The sequence below is a fragment of the Rhagoletis zephyria genome, unplaced genomic scaffold, assembly GCF_001687245.7.
Source record: "Rhagoletis zephyria isolate East Lansing unplaced genomic scaffold, Rhagoletis_zephyria_1.1 Rzeph_scaffold_00074, whole genome shotgun sequence".
Lineage (NCBI taxonomy): Eukaryota > Metazoa > Arthropoda > Insecta > Diptera > Tephritidae > Rhagoletis > Rhagoletis zephyria.
The window spans coordinates 227,463-249,559 of NW_016157158.1; the positions used below are offsets into that span (position 1 = coordinate 227,463).

Genomic DNA, 22,097 nt, shown 5'->3' on the forward strand with positions numbered 1-22,097 from the left:
ATAAATTGAAGGGCTTCTTCTTTCGCTACCCATGGAAGGGCTTCCAGAAGAGCTTTTATAGGACGTATGTACTTTGGAGGAGTTCTTTTAAAGTTGCTTATCTATATATATAAATGTGAATGTCTGTTTGCTTATTACCTTATAACTTCTGAACCGCGGCACGGAATCGCACGAAACTTTGCACGCTATTGCCTTTACCCCGGGAAGGTTATAGGCATAGAGAAAAATGGGTAGTACTCGAAAAGAGGGCGTGGCACCTCATATACTAACTAAAATTTTCATGTTGCATATCTCTTGAAATATTTGTGGTAGNGCTATTGCCTTTACCCCGGGAAGGTTATAGGCATAGAGAAAAATGGGTAGTACTCGAAAAGAGGGCGTGGCACCTCATATACTAACTAAAATTTTCATGTTGCATATCTCTTGAAATATTTGTGGTAGAGCATTGGAACTTGCTGTCGAGATAAATAAAATTAATTCCATACTCATGGGAAAAACTGGCGGTACCGCGCCCCCTTCTTAAATATCCCCAATTTTATCTAAGAGTATGCGATTGATTTCTTATATCTCTATACTACTATATGTTCGAATACTCAACCATGAACACTTCCAGCAATGTGCAATATGAAAAATTCGGTTTATTTGAGTAGAGTAGTGTACTTGACTTGATGAATTACAACAAACACATGTTGTTCTTGTTGTTGTTGTTGTTGTTGTAGCGGCTACTAAGCCCCGTTCGGGACGGTTCATCCATCATCGTTGTCGTCTATTTCAGCTAAGGGGAGGCCCAGGAAGTGTGCGATTTCCACAGGGGCTGTCCATAGGGACAGGGGCGTAAGCTGAGTGGGATTCTCAGGGCATGTGAAGACGTGCCGGGAGTCATGTGGCGATTCTCCACATGCTGGGCATTGGTTGGGCACATCCTCGTTGATTCTGCTCAGGTAGCTGTTGAACCTGCTGCAATAGCCAGAGCGAAGTTGGGCTATTGTTGTGCGGGTCTCCCGAGGCAGACAAAGTTCTGTCCCGTCCACGTCCGGTGGTTGTGTGCCTAGAACGGCATTCACAGGGCGGGAGTCTACATAACTTGAGACTGATTCCCTGTGAATGCCGTTGAGGGCCTGTCGGTAGGTTGTCGGGTCCAGAGGTTGTTTAATATACCTCTGGACTTCGTCTGTCAGTTCGCAAAGATTCCTCCTGACGTGCCGTGGCGAGGGCTCTTCCGCGAGCAGTTGCCCTCTGGGATGCCCACGTCTGTAGCTCCCAGCGAGGAACTGCTTGCAAAGCATTAAGTTATGCTCCTTTACCGGGAGCATCTGGGCCTCGTCGTGAAGGTGATGTAGAGGCGTCATCAGGAGGCATCCTGTCGCGGTTCGTAATGCCGTGTTTTGGCAGGTCTGCAGCTTCATCCACTGCGTCCTGCTAGTCCCCGGCGACCATACGGGCGCTGCGTAGTTCAGAACCGGCCGGCCAATTGCCTTGTATGTTGCCAACAACGTTTCTTTATCTTTGCCCCAAGTGCTGCCGGCCAGCGACTTGAGGACATTGTTGCGGCTCTGTACTTTGTTGACAATTGCGGTTGTATGCGCCGAGAAGGAGAGCAGACTGTCGAAGGTAACTCCGAGGATTTTCGGGTTATTCACCGTCGGTATTGTTACGCCATCGACGTGAATACCCAGTGGCAGTCTGACCTCCTTCGTCCAGGTGGTGAAAAGGGTTGCCGAGGATTTCGCAGGGGATAGGGCTAGGCTCCTTGCAGTGAAGAAGCGAGAAAGTTCGGAGAGGTAACCGTTTACTTTTGAGCACAAGTCATCAATTCCATTCCCAGACGCCATGATCGAACAATCGTCAGCATATGAGACTATATTAACACCCTCTGGTGGCTGAGGAAGCTTTGATATGTAATAATTAAACAGTAGCGGGGACAGGACACCACCCTGTGGTACCCCCTGTTTAATTTTACGTGGCTTGCTAGTTTTGTCTCTGAAGATTACTGACGAGTGTCGACCACTCAGGTAATTCGCCGACCACCGTTTGAGTCCCTGTGGGAGTGAGGAGGCCTCTATATCTTCTAGTAGCGTTGAATGACTGACAGTGTCGAACGCCTTGGACAGGTCCAACGCTACTAGAATAGTTCTCTCACAGGGGCGGTTTCGGTTTAGGCCACGAGTTATCTGAGTGTTTATGGCGTTAAGTGCTGTTGTTGTACTATGCACTTTACGGAACCCATGTTGATGCTTCGCTGGGGTCAGGTGGTTCGTGAAGTACGGGAGCAGCAGGGCCTCGAGTGTCTTCGCTACCGGGGAAAGGAGAGTTATCGGGCGATAAGACTCTCCTTTGTTGGCTGGTTTCCCCGGTTTGAGCAGTGGGACCACTCTCCCCATTTTCCAGATGTCTGGAATGACGAGAGTGGCCATAGACAGGTTGAGGACCTCCGTTAGGTACGCTACTCCCGCAGGACCCAAATTTTTCAGCATCAACATGCATATTCCGTCGGGTCCAATGGCTTTGGAGGCTTTCGCCTTCCCGATGGCTACCCTTACCTCACCGCTGGTGAAAACAAGAGGCGCACTAGGTTTTGGCATTTTGTGCAGCCTTCTGGTCACTCGACGTTTGGCTTTATCCACCGGAGGATGCAGAATGAACTGCCGGCTAAAATAGCTCGCGCATCTCTCCGGGTCCGACGAAGCGTGGTCACCAAAGTCTATCTCGACTCTGTCGTCGCGCTTCGTCGGGTTGGACAACGACCTCACGGTTGACCAAAGCTTGCTCACACCAGAGGCGAAGTTGCAGGTCTTCAGATGCTCTTCCCATTTCTTCCGCTTATGTACGTTCACAAGTTGCCGAATCTCCGAATTGAGATCCCTAATACGGGGATTTCCGGGATCGGCCTGACGAAGGTTGTCGCGCTCATCAGCTAGAACAGCCGCTTCGGCAGGAAAATTCGGACGTGGATCCTTAATACATCCTGCTGGAATGAAGCGAGCTGCAGCAGCGGTGACAACCCTGCGGAACTTACGTTCACCTACATGAACGTCGGTTGGTATGGGTAGTGCAGTGAAGGCGCCCTCAGTAACATCCGTGAAGCCTTTCCAGTCAGCTTTGGAAAAGTTGACATAGGTCCGGTGATCCACGGAAGCAAAGTCGGCAGGTTTATCAATCGAGATGACTATGGGCAGATGGTCTGATGCTAGGGTCAGCATAGGTCGCCATGATACGCTGTTTATCAGACCAGCGCTGACAATTGTTAGATCTGGCGAGCTGCAGCAGCTGCCCATAATCCTGGTGGGTGCGTCGTCGTTCATTGTGCAGAATGTCGAATCGTCTATCTGCTCAGCCAGATGTATTCCCCTACGATCATTTGACAGGCTTGAGTGCCAGAGATCGTGGTGCGCGTTGAAGTCACCAACTACCATACGGTTTTCACCTCTGAGTAGCGCACCTATTTCAGGGTGATATCCTGCCGGGCAGCTGGTGACAGGGGGTATGTATACGTTAAATATTTCGAGCTCAACATCGCCTGACCGGATAGCAATACCCTGACATTCTAGGGTGGTATCCCTGCGGTCGATGTCTGCTTCAATGAGACGATACTGCACGGTTTGGTGTGTGATGAACGCTAAACCTCCACCATTATCTCGCTCGCGATCTCGACGGTGCACGTTGTATCCGGCGCAATTCAACAGGATTGAATTGCCGTGCAACTTCCTCTCTTGGACCGCAGCTATTAATATTCCATGCCTTCCCATAAAGACAGTTATCTCCTCGATCTTGCTCTGAAATCCGTTACAGTTAAATTGTAGCACCTTTGTGTGCCTTGGGAGACCGATTGTGATGTGTGGTGTTAAAGAGTCATTTGGACGTAATGTTCTCTACGGCAAAAAATTCAGATTCGCCGGTAACACCGCCTTATTAATTCGCATTGATAGTGTGATTTCAGAATATAGCTTTATTTCTCATTTGCAAAATTTTTTGTATGGCTTTATTTCTCTTTCTGATTGGAAATAAAGCCATATGGCTTTATTGCGTATGGCCTTATTGCACCCCACCGTACTTGACTACAATGACCACATCCAGAAATAGGGCACGTTCGAGGTACGTAATAACAGCGGCAATACTTCACCACTGATGAAAGTTTGCAAAACTGTTGCAAGTTCCCAACTGATAAAACGTTGGAATTTCACACCGAACGTGATACTTTAATAATGCGCACAACACTTCGGTTGTGATTGCGACTCGAACAACCCCATATGCAGTATGAAAAACTCGATTTATATGAGAGGTGCCACCCCTGTTTTCCAATAACATCAATTTTTTCATAAGTATGCGTTTGATTTCGTATGGGAAGTGACACGCCCCCTTTTCCAATAACTCCAGTTTTTCTCAGCGATTGATTTTATATATATCCCTACCAAGATCCAGTACTCTACCATTATCACTTCCAGAGATATGTATGAAAAATTTGGGTTTTGATAGTAGGTGCCACGCCTTCTTTACTTAGCGCCATGAAATTCACTTTACGACCCTTTCCCCGCGCTCATTTTCTTAACTGATTTTATATATCTCCATACCATGTTCCAGTACCATACCATAAACGCTTTCAGAGATATGCGGCATGAAAAATTCAGTTTTCCAATAACATCCATTTTTTCCATGAGTATATCAATCGCATACTCATATATTTCCAAATATACACAAAACATTTCATACAAATCGGTCAAGCCGTTTCGGAGGAGTTGACCACAAACACCGTGACATAAGATTTTATTCGAATGGTGGGAACCCTATGCAAATTTTTTTCTGATTTAAGGGTTTTCATACATTTGCAGTGGAATAGCATTACTACTTATTAAAATAAATTTTTTTTGATAATTCAGATATATGGAAACACCGAATTTTAAATTTTTTCTTTACAAACCTTCTACAGACAAAGAGAAACAAAATGAAATAAAAACGAAACAAATCCGTTGAGCCGTTCTTGAGTTATGCGATAACAAACGAACAGCAATTTATTTTTGTATGTAAAGATTTTTGTCCTCTTCTATTTTTTTTTTATTAAATTTGTTAATGCATTCTCAGTAATGTACATTATTGCGGTTTATGTAAATCAAATTATTATTTTTTTTTTGATATTTGAAATATGTGGCAACACCGGTTTTCATTTGACAGAGAGAAATACACAAAATGAAATAAAAGCGAAGCAAATCCCTTGAGCCGTTCTTAAGTTATGCGATAACACACGAAAGCAATCCATTTTTACATATAATTTTTCTTCGAATGGTAGCAACCTTACCGAATTTTTTTTCTGAATTAATTTTTTTTATACATTCTCAGTGAAATAGCATTATTGCGGCTCATTTATAATTAATTATTTTTTTCTGATATTGCAGATATCTGGCAACATCATTTCTCCAATTTTCTCCTTACAAATCTTCTACAGACAGAAAGACACAAAATGAAATAAAAACGAAGCAAATCCGTTGAGCCGTTCTTGGGTGATTGCGATAACACATAAAAGCAATGCATTTTTATATATAAACTTTTTTTTCGAATGGTGATAACCCTATCCAAATTTTTTCCGAATTAATTTTGTTATGCGTTCTCAGTGAAATGGCATTATTGCGGCTTATTTGTAATATTTTTTTTTCTGATATTGCAAATATCTGGCAACACCATTTTACCAGTTTTCTCTTTACAAACCTTCTACAGATAGAAAGACACAAAATTAAGGAAAAACGAAGCAAATCCGTTGAGCCGTTCTTGAGTGATGCGATAACACACGAACAGCAATTCATTTTTATATATAAAGAAGATGTGTTATTGCAGCCCAAAATATTTATTGAAATTCGTTTGTCAGTTCAGCAGAAAAGAGTGTTACTCTAGCGTTCGTGACGTATGAGTAACTTTCTTTCCTACTAATTTTTCATACAAAAAATCTTTGCGTATTTTCATTTGACCACTCATTTCGTATTCATCCATCGATTTTCTTCAATAGTAACTCGATTTGATTTGGCTTTAGCACAAATGCAAAAATTTGGCGCAGAACCTGTCATTTCTTAAATTTTTCTTCTGTTAAAGTTTGACTTTTTAATTTTTTCATTAAAAAATAAAAAAAAAACGAATCATTAATTAATTTGTCAGAAACTATAAATCCTATCGGAAAGTGATGTACATATATACGGTTTATGGAGAATTTTATTAGCTTTCATGTGTATTAAGATTGTTAAATTGATTCGTAAGATATGCATGATTAAGTGGAACCAATTTTTGTTTTAAGCTGAATAACGGGTAAATTGAAAATATCTCGAAAACTTATCCATAGAATAAAAATTAATAAGATTTTCGGAATCAGCGAGCAATTCTATATAGAAATTGGATAGTGGCATCCATTGAACATTCTTGCTGTAAACCAGTGCAATTAATAATTTTGTTTACAAAAATATAGTTCATTCGGTAACAAACTCTAATAAATCAAAGTATCAAAATTTTAGAAAATTTGTGATTTTTTTTTTTAAGTTTTGCCCAAAGTTTAAAATTTCGATTTACTATATGTATATGGTTTTTGGTATAGAATGAGCTCTATTTTTATAAAAGAAATTTTCAAATTAAATAATAAAAAACATAAATATTAAAAATTGTCCATATGTGAGTGTTGTATTATTATTTGATAACCGCTATAGCAAAATGTGTTCAATTATCCAATTATGCTTTCGTGTTTTTCCGAATTTTTTTTGCAATACGTACCTACAGACGACTGCCATTCTTTTACTTATCGCCTACCGCGCGGTGTGAATAAATAATTTGATTTGTCCATTTGGCGAGTTAAGCGTTGGACAAACGTACCCGAGAAAATCCACAAGCAATTGTGTAGCTATACATATAGTATATATATACGTATGTACATATAAATTTTAGATCTATTTTTACCTACCTACTTGTAATTTTGCATACAGCTAATAACTTAAAATAAAAGGAATGTGGGTTCGATTCTCTCGGACAGTTAACATAGGTTTGTATGTATATGTATCCATCTTTGACGGTAAGGTAGAGTGCTGAATAATAGGTTATTCTGCGCTGCTAATAAAAATTTTGTAAGCGGCAAATAAATTGTCTGCAAATTTTTAAACCCTTTTCGCATTCTGTGCAACAGGAACAATTTTTAATCATCTTATAAGCATAACAAAATAGTCGCCGTGAAATTCATATGTAAGCCAGAATTTCTACAAATTACAAACTCTGCTGCAATATTCAGAATAGACTTGCTATTGTGTGAAAAATGCTAATACATAAATATGTATGGACTTATACATAAACATGCGTTTATATTAAAATTTGTATGTGTTTGTATAATGCAATAAATCTGTTTACGAGCAAATAAACCTTTTTAAAATACACGCCTTTAGCTGTGTATTGATAGCCGGAGACAGATACATATGTACATACATATGTATATATGGGGCGTTCCATACCAAAACGGACGCGGTTCACACTTCATGTGTTTGATTAGTTCAAAATTTTTAGGGTTGATGCAGCACAAAAACAAAAAAATTTGAAAACATACTCACATACACACATTAAAATTCTCTATGAAATGAAATGTTTTTAAAATTCTTTTCTTGAAAAATTTTTCACATACATAAGGTGTATTCACATATTCTTCCAACAGAAAACACTCAGCAGCAAAATTCTAGTGAATTTTTATCTGATCTCTCTCAAAGAGAGAAATGTTAGTAAAGTACGCGAACGTTAAACCAGCAAAAACTTGCAAGTTTTTAGTACAGCTGATCGAAATTTTGTTTACATACAAAAGCATAAAACAGAAAACATGAAAAGAATATAAATTAAAAGTTTTCTAAAGCAATTTGCTAATCAAACATAAGTAAATGAGTATTAGTTTTCTTCCAATACATTTGCGGTTCTAATAAAAATCATAATAATAAATCTAAATCTAAATCTAAAATAAATTTTCATATTTTCATAAATTGAAAACAGATAACTTTGATCAGCTGTTTTTCTTGCTGGCAAATGGCTGCTGGCACAAATTTTTCCAGCAGAAACCAGCAGCTACTTTGCTAGATTTTTGTGTACGCGAATAAATGTATATTTTTTGATAAAAAAAATTAGTTTTTGAAAATATGCCATCTCAGAAAAAAAAAAAAAAAAATCACCAAGGTAGCTTTGAGTATTTTGCGCAATATTTAAGTATAGTATTATGGGGTGCGGTCTACAATAATTTGAGTTATGATTTTTTTTTTTACACCGAAGTTGAGTAAAATGAGTACATTACAAAATACAAATTTTTTTAATCGTTTTTAGAATTTTTTTGAGTATGCTGTTTTGTAGCCCATTAAATTTTAGTGTAATAAAGTGCAAGCAATTTGTAATGTAGTCATTTTACAACTTCGGTGCGAAAAAATTTCATAACTCAAATTATTGTAGAGTGCACCCAATAATACTATACTTAAATATTGCGCAATACCCAGAGCTACCATTGTGGTTTTTTATACCCGAGCGCACTTGTGCACAAGGGTATTATAACTTTGTTCACATAACGGTTGTTTGTAACAGGCAAAACGAATCGAGATAGATATAGACAAATGTATACATAAATGATCAGAATGAAAAGAGAAATCGATTAAGCGGTGACTGTCTGTCCGTCCGTCCGTCCGTCCGTCCGTCCGTCCGTCCGTCTGTGCACACGATAACTCGAGTAAAAATTGAGATATCTTAACGAAACTTGGTACGTGAACTTCTTTTGGGCGTAGGACGGATGGTATTGAAAATGGGCGAAATCGGACAATAACCACGCCTACCTCCCATATAACGGTAATTTTCAGAAATACGAAAACTGCGATATTTTAGTAACTACTGAAGATAATTCACTCAAAATTGATATTTGCAATGAGTTTTAGACGAAAAATAAGAATATTACAAAATTTTGGAAAATGGGCGTAGCCACGCCCACTTATGGTTACATGTGTATATCTTGGTAACCGCTACACCAATTTCTTCCAAACTTGGCACAGTTGTTGGTCCTGGTACAGCATACCAACTGGCCGAAAATTTCTAAAATCGGACAATAACCACGCCCACATCCCATATAACGGTAATTTCGAGAAATACAAAATCTTCGATAAATCAGTAAATATTGAAGCTAATTTATTCAAAATTGATGATTGCAACAATTCTTTACCAAGAAATACGTTTATGACAAAATTTTGGAAAATGGGCGTAGCACCGCCCACTTGTGATCACATATATGTATCTCGCTAACCGTTCTAGCAATTTGTATGTATCTCGGTATGGTTATTGTGCTTGCCACATAAAAGCAAACCGTTGAAAATTGTTGAAATCGGACTAAAATTGAGGCCGCTTTTCATATAACGGTAAATTTCAGATATGCTTGAAATTTCAATATTTCGAAATTTAAGGACGCTAATTTACTTAAAATGTATACACCCCGGCTTATCATGTAGCGGTAGCTTTCGGAAAGGTGGAAAACATATATTTAATACTTGCGCCGGGTATTTAATGTTCGGCTCCGCCCGAACTTAGACTTTCTTACTTGTTTCAATTATTTTTGAGATGGCATATTTAAAAAACTATTTTTTATCAAAAAATATGTATGTGAAAAATTTTTCTAGAAAAAATTTTTTTTTAAATATTTCTTTTTATAGAGAATTTTAATGTGTGTTGGAGTGTTTTTATTTAATTTTTTCTTGCCCCATTCTCGAAATATTTGGAAAACTATTAAATCGATTTGTTGTTGTTTTTGTCCTGTAATGTTTTTAAAACTGTATTAATCAAGCTCAAATTTCATATTCATTTATTATTTATGTTAATGCATCAACCCTAAAAATTTGAAACAAATCAAACACATGAAGTGTGAACCCCCGTCATTTTTGTATATTGCGTCGTTTTAGTTTTCAATATATGTACATATATGTATGTATTTAGTTAACTGTTGCTATATTCTATATATGTATATTGGTACATTAGACTGCCCCAAGAATATATGGCAAAACATTTGTTTGCAAATTTTAATATGAATACCCCCTATATTCGTGCTTTTTAGCCTAAATAGCATATATGGGTATTTCTAAACTGGCGTTACGTGACACTCGTCCGACCAAATGTTAAAAAAAAAAATTGAAAAAGTCAAAGTTTTAAAGAAGATTTATCCATGATACAAAAAAAAGGTCGTTGAAACTTTTGACGGATAATAAAATTTTTTGAAGTTTCATAAATTGTGAGTATTATCAAAGGCCTTGCCACTTTGATAATATTAAGGCAATAAATCAGAATTTTCTTTCTCATATTTATACCAATGTAATAATATTTCAAATCAAAAACCATTATCAGTGCTTGGTATTTTTTTACTTACGTAGCTCGCACTATTTTTATTAAAACCATATAAAATATAAACTATTAAAGAAGACTTCATCGTAATTATTCTTCTTATTTTATAATAAAAACCACACGCACATTGATTTGTAATTTTTTCGTTTTATTATTTTGAATGCAATCTTGCGATGTAAAAATCGAATTCTAAAGAATGTTCCTCCCAAATAAAACCTTTTTATATTTTGGTTAAAATTCATTTTTAAATTTCTCATCAGAATTTAAAAATATTTGGCTTTGTGATTAGCGTATCGCCATTAACTTTCACAAATTTTTAATTTAAAATGCAAATCCGCGTATGTGAGGTTGCATAGATTATTTTCTAGAGAACAAAACACTCATATTTAAAAATGGTTCTCTTTTTTACAAAGAAATCGCATTTCAGGACGAATGGATAAGGCTTGAGCCAAGCGCTTGTATGAGCAAATCCAATTTTTGGTAAAAAATGTCAGTTACGCGGTTTTGCATAACGACGATACGCGGTTTTGTACTTTAAACTACTTCATGCGTTCGTCAACCCTATTTTCGAAATTATGTAGCCGGCATAATTTTCAAGTCCATAAAATAAAATCTTCTGCTAAAAAAAAATATTTCTTCTAGTGATCAGGTAGCATGAATTTGATGAGATGTCATAATTTTATTAAATGTCAAACGGTTAACAACAACAACGAATGTCATTAAATGAAACTACCTTCTATTTTGTATCATGGTCCATCTGCACCTTTTCCAAAGAAAGTGTAAAATGTATTTTCGAACCCGTCAAATATACTTCAGAAAACGTAAAATGTACTTCCGAAGAGTCAGTTCGTTTTGACGCTTTCTAAAGAACATTTTACAGTTTCTGAAGTACACTTACATTACTCTTGGAAATGGTGTAGATTTTTATAGCAATAAAATGGCCCCTTATTCAGTAAACAAATTACGACAGTTGGTAGTAGCGATTTAAAGATATTAGTAAACATATGCGCTGGCGTGACGTTACAAAAACAGAAGTGGATTTTGACTTCGATTTCAAAATTGCAAAACTGCGAATTGGGCAAGACTATTTGTATAAAAGTTTTTGTAGTAATATTGGCAGTGTTTAAGGTTAATTTTCCAAGTTTTTAAATGTAGAAATCTTTTCTACTGTATTTTAAATCAGCTGAATTATCTGACGTGACGTTAACGGGCGTTACGTTACTCAAATTCCCATTGAAAAAGTTTTGTTAATATTGTTCTTTAAAGAATTTTTAACAGAAAGAAAACATGCATTTTATGTCAAGCGTATGTTTTATTTTGACATCAGCACCACCAGCGGCTCCATTTTTTGCAAATCTACATATGTCTTATTACGTTTCAACTAAACATGCCAAATATGAAACAAATCAGAGTATAAATACGGCTTTTCAAAAGCCACCTAACGAGACCATTCTTGGCAAAAATGTTTCTGCTTACATAACCAGTATATTATAAAAAGCAGCCAAATCGGTCATAAATAAGTAATTTATAGGACTTTTAATTTTTTTACTACTACCTTACTAAAATATCCTTTGCAATTTTTATCCCTCAATACCCTTATATTTATTAATAGGATCTAAATTAAACTAAGATTCTTCAAAATGCATTCAAAATTAAAAAAACTTGAAGAATAATGTGTTTAAAGGACATTTTTAAGATGTTCCAAAAAAAAGACCTTTGGTCTTTTTGGACACTCTAATGTACATACATATGTACATATTTAAAGGAAATTTACCACTTATATTTCCCAAACAAATTTCCATATACCACTCTGTTTCTCTTTTCATTCATACTAAATACATTTGTATGTACATATGTATAATTGCCATATCTTATCGGTTGTTGTATGTAGTTATCTGATAACGATAGCCTTTGTAGCTCACACAAAGCAAATTGTAAAAAAGTTTAGATGTAAAAACAAAAAATATACGCAAAAATCTGAACATAAGCAAGGCAATTATAAACGCTCGTGAAGTCACCAGCATTTACTATTTATAGCGTACTAACTGCTGTTGGCGTTGCGTTGAGAAATTCCCTATTTCATCATCTGTCCGCTGTTTTCGTAATAAATGCTGTAATGTGTGCACTCTATTTAAACTTTGTAAACGTCTAAGTTAAACTTTTTCGCTCTTCCTCAACTAATGAATGCCCAGCGTTTACTTAAGTTGCTTTTTTTTGTTGGTTTGTATCTTGAGGCCGCTTAAAGACCTCGCCTGGGGGTTAGGTGTCGCTGACTGCCATCTCAAGTTGCCCTTCCTCTCCTTCCTCTGTTTGGCAACCTTTCTCCTTTCGCAATGTTGCAGTTAAGCCTGCGTGTTTAAGCATTTGAACTTTGTCAGAGTGTTTGCCTCATTGAGAATTCACGTACCGCCTGTAGAAAAAACCTAAAAAAGCATTAAATACTCAATTTTTTTTGAAGAAGGACACTGAAAAAATGCTGTAAAATAAACGTCATAGAAGTTGCCAATGTAAGTGCATGCAGGAACTAAGGAAATTGTACAGGAAAAGCACCAGACCAAAAAGAACAAACTGAATATATATTAATGATCCATTTTGGACTTTAGGTAAACAAAATTTTACATTTCAGAGTAAAATGAAAAGAAAGTTTAACAATTAAGAGTTGCTCTACTACTGCTAGCGGGTTCTATAGCTGGTGTTGGTTCTAACTTATTCAGTACATAAAACGTAGGAATAGTTCTCGCATCAAAGTGCTACTCGTTCTCATTGCGTCTACCTTACAATTCAAATGACCTGGTCTGAAACTGAAACTTAATGCAATGTCTGTTCCTTTGAACTTCGGACTAAAACATGTAAAACTACAATTTTACTCTCTCAAGTGAGACTAAAACGAGAACAGATGCAGAAGCAGGGTGACCAGATTTGACGATTTAGCGCCAATTTGGAGACTTTTTTTTTGGGATATTTGCGCGTAAAAATTTAGGAAATCGCCTGAGGCGATTTTTGGCGATTTTTGTGCGCTATCATGTAAGTGCGTCGAAACACGTGATAAGTAGGTTATGGAGTTAAGTGTTATCGATTTTGTTGCAGCATATCGGACATTTGTCTATATTAAACCACCATTTGTGACAACTCCCGCTGAATGGGAAATTTGCAATTTCATTTATGGAATCTCTCCTTATTATAACTTTTATTTTACTTTTAGCGCTGAGCGATTAAAAGCGCATTGTGCGATTAATCAATTAATATGAGTTATAATAAACCTTTTAATTGCGCAGTCCTATTGGGAAATGTGTTAATACAAATATTTTTAAAAGTATGAATATTTTTAAAGAAAATTGTTTGTACATCACTATCATATACATAAGTTATTTGTATTTGTGTTATTTATTATTACCCTGAAGGTATTATATTAGTTTTTTGTTTTACAAATGTTATATGTATGGTATATGTTATAACAAGATCTCATTTTTAAAATAAAAGATTTTTAAGCCGATTTCATGAATTTTATAAAAAAAAAAATGGCGATTTTTTTTCAGAAATGGCTCTTTTCTTTTTAAAGAACCTGGACACCCTGTGCAGAAGTGTACGGGAACGCAAAAAGCACTTTTTCCTGCAAAAAGTCAGTCGGTTTGTTTACATGCCACTGGTACAACAATGAAAGATCACTAAATAATTATTAAAATCTACATATCGCACGCCTCAAAATGTGTAATTTTTGAGATTATGCGCTAAAAATGTACACAGAGCTTTTATTTACTTTTCAGCAAAAGCTGGAGCAAATTTTTGTTATAATTTGTTAAAAAAACCTAAGGCAAAATCGCCCTTGCCCATATGATTATCATGTGCTAAGAAATAGTTTTTCGCATTTTCTGACAAACGTATTATTTTGAGTTGTGACTCTTTTGAAGACGTTGTGCGAAATATACCCTGCAGTGAAAAGTTATCAATTGCTAAAAATAACCAACTTATAGTTAGCTTTTTGCGGGGATTTCGATAAATATCTCACTTTTAATTAGCAATGACAAAACCAACTGAAACTTGAAAAGCCGTGCAGGAGTCATGCAGCCACAATCGGGAGTTGGTTTTCCTAAAAAATTTCTGTTTAAAAATCCTCATATAAATTTGAATACATTTTTTCTGCACTTCACAAATTCTTTTTCGAATTCAGAACAAATAAAATGAAGTTCGAAATTGTATATTATCATTTTGATGTTATGGCTGACGGAACTCCAATATACGACCACCTACTGCAGAATATGTAATCAAATAAACAAATATGATATTTTGAATCTCAATTAAATAAATAAACATGTTAGAAGTATTAATAAATAAAAAATATTTTTTTTATAGGTATCTTATGTCCAAAAGTAGTTAGTTACAAGTTATTTGACATGTAATGCAGAAGTATCTAGGCCTGACTTTTTTGCGGCCATCGCCCCACAAAAGCAGTTAGCTTTTTTCTAACAAAATATATGTACAATCAATAGGCAGCACTAGTGTTCGTGTAACAAACATAACGTCACTCCCTTAAGAATAATTACGTACATACATACATATTCAAATATTTCATTGTTTACCTCGATTTTTTAACAAAAGTAAGGTTCCTTGCTTTCATTGCGTTCTGTTTTTGTTTACAAGTGCAACCCGGCCCATCGTTTGACACTTTTCATGAACTTACAGGAAGAAAAAGTCCGGACTAAGTCCTGTAACTTCCGACTGGGAACAGTTGCTCAGTTAGTCTCTCAAAAGTGCTGGTGCATTCCAAAACGTCAAAATACAAAGCTACAGTCTATTTTATTTATAAACCGCTCTTGAAGAAAGTCTAACTTGAGCAACCTAGTTGCAAAGTAGCATGCAACCGTGGTTGCGCACATTTTGCATTACGATCTGTTGAGGTTTAGAAATAAAAAAGACTGATGCTTTTTACTTTGACGTTTTGGAATGCACCCTGTTCCCACTTACAGGCTTTATGTCTATAGGCACGACTTCCTGTAAGTTCTGACTAAATTCTGTAAACCGGACTGCTATTGGAACAGACTAATTATTTTGATTAGTGACCAGTGTTGCCACCTTGTTACGCTTGTGGTACATCTACCATATTTTGGATAATTTTTCACTTCCACAACATCTACCACGTATTTAGAAAAACTACCATATTTTTCCAGAAATAAAGTTTTCTTCTTAATGTCAAAATGATGTGTTTGTTGGTATATGAATTCGCCTTGTTTCTTCAATTAAGAGAAGTTTTTTTTTTTAGTGATAATAATATTCGTAGAATAGTGACAAATGAAATGTAAATCGAATGCTTATTGCAATTTGTGGTGATTCTTGACAGTGAGCAGAACACACTCGCGCATTTCTAAATAAAAAGCGTTCAAAACATTGGCAACGTTTCGCTACCGAAATCTCAATAAATCTTTAGACATGCGGTAAAACCTAAATTACCTTTTTTAGTGTAATTTTTGCAATCAAAAACAGCGCACTTAAATGTTTAATAATTTAAATAAACTCAAAGACGGAGAGGAAAGTACAAACTTCATCGCAAATTGTCAAACGGTAAATATCAGGCCTACACATATTTGAAATAAAAATTGATCTATTTTTGACTAAAATAGTGTATTTTTATAAAATAATTTTTTAAGAATCTGGCAACTCCAAAAATTGGGCCATCTATGTCATCATAGCTGCTGTCGTAACCTTGTATTCTATGAACCTTGACTAACAGCTAATCAGAGCTGCATTGAGAAAAAATCGCCTGGCAAAAGTTGACAAGCGACCGATTTCATTGTTGCCTAAAAAGTTTAAACACAACTTAAACAGACGATCTTGGCGAAGCGATGTTGATTCGCTTAGAAAATCGCCACATGTAAATGCAGTTTAAGACCTTTATATTTTGATCCTATATTATGAACTGAACGCACGAAAAATTCACGAAAGCATACACAGTTACTTTAAACGCAACTGAAAAGGGCCGAAATCTCTAAAATATAACCATAGAACAAAACTGAGATTGCAGTTTAGCTACACTGTATTTAACACGACTTCATGGCCTGATATACAGTGGTGGAAGAAATAATAGAAACTTTTTACTTTGACCAGTTTTGGCTATATTACTTTGTTTATTCGATGTTTAATATTTTTGTATGAAAGTCTAGCGCAATATATAACACTATAACACACACCTTATAAATTCACATTTCAAAGTTTGTACCAAAATTATAAAAATTCAACAAATTTTATCAAAAACCTCCAAAAATTTCAAACTTTTCAATCAGATTTATTTGAAAAATTTCGGAATGGGGAGTAACGGAAGAATTCTATGCGGCTGGAAATGTTTCCTGGAATATATTCGTGTCAGCGTGAACTCTACTGAAATTGTTATAGTGATTAACAGTGTTATCACTTCAGAACCCAAATTAGTGGATCTCAAACATAGTGTGGTAGAATATTTGTAAACATTAAACACATTTTTACACTATTTATTTTTGTCAGATTACACAAACATCTGTACTATATACAGTGGTGGAAGAAATAATAGAAACTTTTTATTTTGACCAGTTTTGGCTATATTACATTGTTTATTCGATGTTTAATGTTTTTGTATGAAAGTCTAGCGCAATATATAACACACACTATATAAATCCATATTTCAAAGTTTGTACAAAAATTATAAAAATTCAACAAATTTTATCAAAATACACCAAAAATTTCGAACTTTTCTATCAGATTTTTTTGAAAAAATTTTGCGTACGCAGTTTCATAGCCCATTAAATTTTAGGAGGTAAAACTGCAAACCGCAAGACGCTAGAAAATCGCTTACTCGGTTTACTGCTAGGGAAAAGGGATATTTCCATGTCCCATATACCATATATGTACACGTATTTTTTTAAGCAAAGTTTCTTGCAGAGGACTTATTTAATTTGCAAAAGCCGAAAGAAAACATTTGTTTAGTAAATAAATTCAAAATTTGTATGGCTCACTTCATTTTAAACGTTTTTTCTTTTGTTTTGAAAAATTATAGAAATTAAATTGAGCGAAAGCAAAAAGCAAGGCCAAATAAAAGTAAAAGAATCAGCATTGAACCGCGTCAAAATGAAAATAAGGGAGCGCGAATTTCTTTGTGAAGCAAAACTCTCTGGAAAGACAATACCTGTAATTATTGTACCATGATCTATACATAAAAATCCTAAAATCGTTGTTAAAACCATGGTAAAAACATAGTAAGGTAAAACCGTTCTCTCAATTCGTCGGCCATAATTTCTCTTTGAAGTTTGCCAACATTTTAAAATCATATAAAATTGAGAGTAAAAAAGGAATTGTTCAAAGTTGTTGTTGTTTCACATTGAAAATGGGAATGTGTGTAAAATTTTAAAATTAAATTGCTTACAAACGTCAAGAATTTGAAAAATTCCTCTCAGCGGTTCTACCTTCTTATTTTTTTTATCATGATTAAAACAACAGATTTGTTAAATAATAGCTATAGAAAACACAGCCTGTCAAGGCAATGCCTTCAAAGAAAACCCGTTTTTTCGCTATCCTGTAAAATTTGGGTGTCGTAAGATAGGCGGTTTTGCGGTTAGTCGATAGGCGGTTTTGCAAAAACATCGACGACATATTAGGGCGGGTCGATTTGTAGGGGCCCAAAAAAATTAACAGAGGCACATCGCGATTATGATTATTTGGGTAATTTCAAGCATTTTTTCCCAAGAAACCATGGGTCTAAAATGAATTTCGAGCCAGCGATTTTTTTCTATCTAGTTTTTTTTTTCAAAAAGTGGCTCACCTGTTAAAACAGCTGTATTGAAAACTAGCCAAATGTGTATCTGGGGGTTTTTGGGGTCGAGGAATCCATTTCTGGCCTTAATTTTTTTCTTTTGAGGGCCGCCAGAGGGCGCTTCCGTACTTTTGTTTTTGGATTTCAACGCCTTTTTTCAGAAAATCGACAATATTGTTGCGAAAATCCACGAAATTTGACTTTTTCATATGCAATGCAATTTAAATTTTTAAATAGCCATAAAAGTTCAGCGTTGAAAACTTTTTTAATTTTTTTATTATTTTTTTATTTATTTTACATATTAAACTCTGTATGAAAATGAAAACGCACAGCATGAAAATGAAAACGCATGCTGTCACACATGTCATTTGTCATACAATATGTCGATAAACAGTATTACCAACATAATAGGAGTGTTTCTTAACTTTTTACAGCTGTTGATAGCAAAGAGATCGAAAGAGGAAAAAGCAAAGAAACGAAAACTAACAGAAATTTGCAATCTCAGTATACACACACACATCTTCAAATGCATGCACAAATCCTTACATTCTGCAATATTTCAATAGGGGTATTCACGATCCGGTGCATACTGTCTAGCATGGTGCATAGATAGCATAAATAGCATGATTGTTATTGTTTCATGTGTTCAAACAACAAAAAAATTAGCCAATTAGACAGTATGCACCGGATCGTGAATACCCCTAATGTGTTTTGATAACGATGCACTCATTTTGTTTTATTAAAACGAAGTAAAATAAACTTGCCAACTTTTTCCTTGTGCGTTTTGAACAGCTGCTTGTTAAACATATGACTGCAAATCTGTTGGCAGAAATTTCGTCAGCAGAAATTTGCAGCTCTCTCGGTTTTTTTGTGCTCTCTTCTTGGCTCTCTTCTGCAATTCTTTGTGTTAAGAATCGCTTTCCAGCAGATCAAGTAAAAACTTGTGATAATTATCTGTTAAGAAACAAAGCTAATATCAAAAAAAAAAAAAATACGTTATACGTATTTAAAAACTGAAACATAAGAAATTGTTTTTTTTTCATTTACATTTAATATGTTTTTATCTATTAAGTTGAATTTTTGAATAAAGAAAATTATATTAAAATAAGAAAAAAATTTGTTTTGTAAAATTCAGAGAACAAATGAAAAAAACAACGAATTTTTTGTCCTAAATTGAATAAAATCGATATAAGTTGTACATGAATATACCTCCCTTCCCCTTAATTTTCAACGCTTTTAGGCTATTTAAAAATTGCATTATGAGAAAGTCAAATTTCGTGGATTTTCGCAAAAATGTTGTCGATTTTCGGAAAAAAGGCGTTAAAGTCCAAAAAAAGTACGGAAGCGGCCTCTGGCTGCCCTCAAAATTAATGCCAGAAATGGCTTCCTCGACCCCAAAAACCCCCAGATACACATTTTGGCTAGTTTTCAATACAGCTGTTTCAACGGGTGACCCACTTTTTGGAAAAAAGGGATAGAAAAAATCGCTGGCGCGAAATTCATTTTAGACCTATGGTTTCTTGGGCATAAATGCTTGAAATAACCCAAATAACCATAATCGCGATGTGTCTTTGATGAAAAAAATTTGACCCGCCCTAATATATATATATAAATAAAATTCGGGAAACGATCGTTTAACTTTCTTTTAGAAATATCATGAATTAATCGACTTAAAAAAGGTCTAAATTAGTAAATTAACGAGTTTTGCAGTGACAGTGCATGATTCACACGTGATCATGCATGAGCATGAGAAAATTTTACAAACTCATTGGTAATTAGGAGCTGACAAAAACTACATATTAAAAACTGCTTAAAAACGGCGACGCTGGATATTGAAGAATTTTCGTTTGGTAGACTGGGAAGGAAAAGCAGAACCATACATAGGCTGACTTCCAAAACGTCAATTGCTTTGCATACGTACAAAGTATAACGCTCCCTAACGCCAAACTACAAACTATTGAAAATGTATACTTTTCCAAAACGTATCCGAAAAGTTATCGAAGCGCATCGCTACTGCAATCAGGGCATCAGAAACTAAGTTGATGCTTCGTTTGTTATTGGTTACCATTGGTGTTTTAAAAATAGAAAATTCAGAAAAATTGTTCATTGCTATATTGAATATTTAAAATATGCAGTGTATATTGTTGCAATGTGTCGCAAATCTGCATATACAAACAGTTTGAATACCGCAGTATAACAGTTCCCAAACATTGTATTGATACGTTTTGGAAGTCAGCCATACTCTTGTTGTCTCAAATGCAATTAATTAATTGCGTGACGTGATAGATTTCGATCAAAAAAAAGTTTCAAATTTGAATTATTGCAAATATCATTCAGAACTCATGTCGACTGTGTCTATATGTACGATATTACTCTATATTGGATCAATATACCACATACATAGTATGCACGTAGTAACGTGGAGCAAGAATCTCGATCCATGGTTTCAAATGTAGTGTTCATTGCACTTGATTATAATTCCTGACGCCTGTAACTTTTTACCAACCAACTTTATTATTCATGGTTTCATTTGTAGCGATTGGTTTTGACACCACTTTACAAGTTTTATCACGATTGCCTAAAACCTTCATTAGAACCAAAATATTCGCTTGGGTGAACACAAACGATACTAAAATCTTTAAAATTAAGCTTCAACTTCATTACCGTGCCTTACTTGAGTTCGTGCCAGGAGATATTAAATTTCCGCTCAGTAATCTTAATTCAAAAATTCATAATGCTCCAATAAATTCTACGTAGGGGGGTTCCTCTGTAAAAGTGCAGAAATTGCCTCTATTATCACACATCCACAAACACATACACATGCAGCCAAATGTATGTGCAATAAATTTAGTTGATTATGAAGCTGCTGTCTGCCTATCGGATAGCCACTCAGCTACGTAGAGCAGGCAATGAACGCGCTGGCTCAACTGCAAAGTTCATGACCGGCACAAAACGCTATATGTATTGAAGCTTATCACACTATTCTGTTTGAAGAAAAAGAAAACATAAAAAATGATGAGTCTACGTTGTTGATGATTACGGCAACGATGAGCGCTCTGAACGAACGCTTGTCTTCTTCGGCTGTGACTTGAAGTCATTTCATTGTGTCGAGTAATTTATGAAATTATTTACTGGATGAGTCAGAAGCGCACAAGCCGCTGACGGATGACTTGCAGGCATTTGAAGCGAGTTCAACGCAACTATCACGCTGACTGTTGTCACTTAGTTATTCTTTTGTCAGATTTTTTCATCTTTATTTTTTTCACAAAATTCCACAGCTGCATTAGGCACAAAACTTAGTATATGTATACAGATGTAAATAGTTGCTGAATACATACAATTTGTAATTCAGAAAGAATGATTTGTTGACTGCACCAAGCGAATAGGCGAAACTGCTAATTTTGATGTTCATAGTCAGTTGCTGAAAATAATTAAGTGTTTAGCTTTGAGCCAACTGAGTCAAGGCCAGTCAGCAGGCACATCGCTTTCACCCTAAACGACAAAATTCATATGTACATACATACATACATATGTAGGATTGCCTTCGGCGGCTATATTTTTGGAGCTCCTTTGCCTGCCCACAGAATGACCATGTAAAATACACTCTACATATAATACATATGTACACATTTCTCTCTGCCTCTATAAAAAAAAATGTAATTGTGAAAAAAATTCTTGTGCGTTCTCATTTTCCATGCGTATCAGACATCTGCAGCGGGTGCATGATTTTCGTGTATACTCGATCATCTAACCAAACCCGTTTTGCATCGTTCTCTGTATACGAGCAGAAGTATTGTTCGTTATCGACTGAGCTCAAGACGAACATGTTGGCCACAACACCCGATTGCTTTTCATACATACTTGATTGGGTTCGGGTGCTTTGCAGCTCAATATACCCGGGTGTTCGAGTTTCAACCCGAGTGTGCACAAAATTTTCTTGATTGGCTTATGACGTTTTTGTTTCTAC

General features: G+C 35.6%; 1 protein-coding gene across 29 annotated transcripts in view; it reads left to right on the forward strand.

Annotated features, from left to right (window-relative positions):
- Mical (Molecule interacting with CasL) overlaps positions 1 to 22,097 on the forward strand; it is a 221,660-nt gene that overhangs the window by 1,694 nt on the left and 197,869 nt on the right. The gene's annotated exons all lie outside the window — the stretch shown is intronic.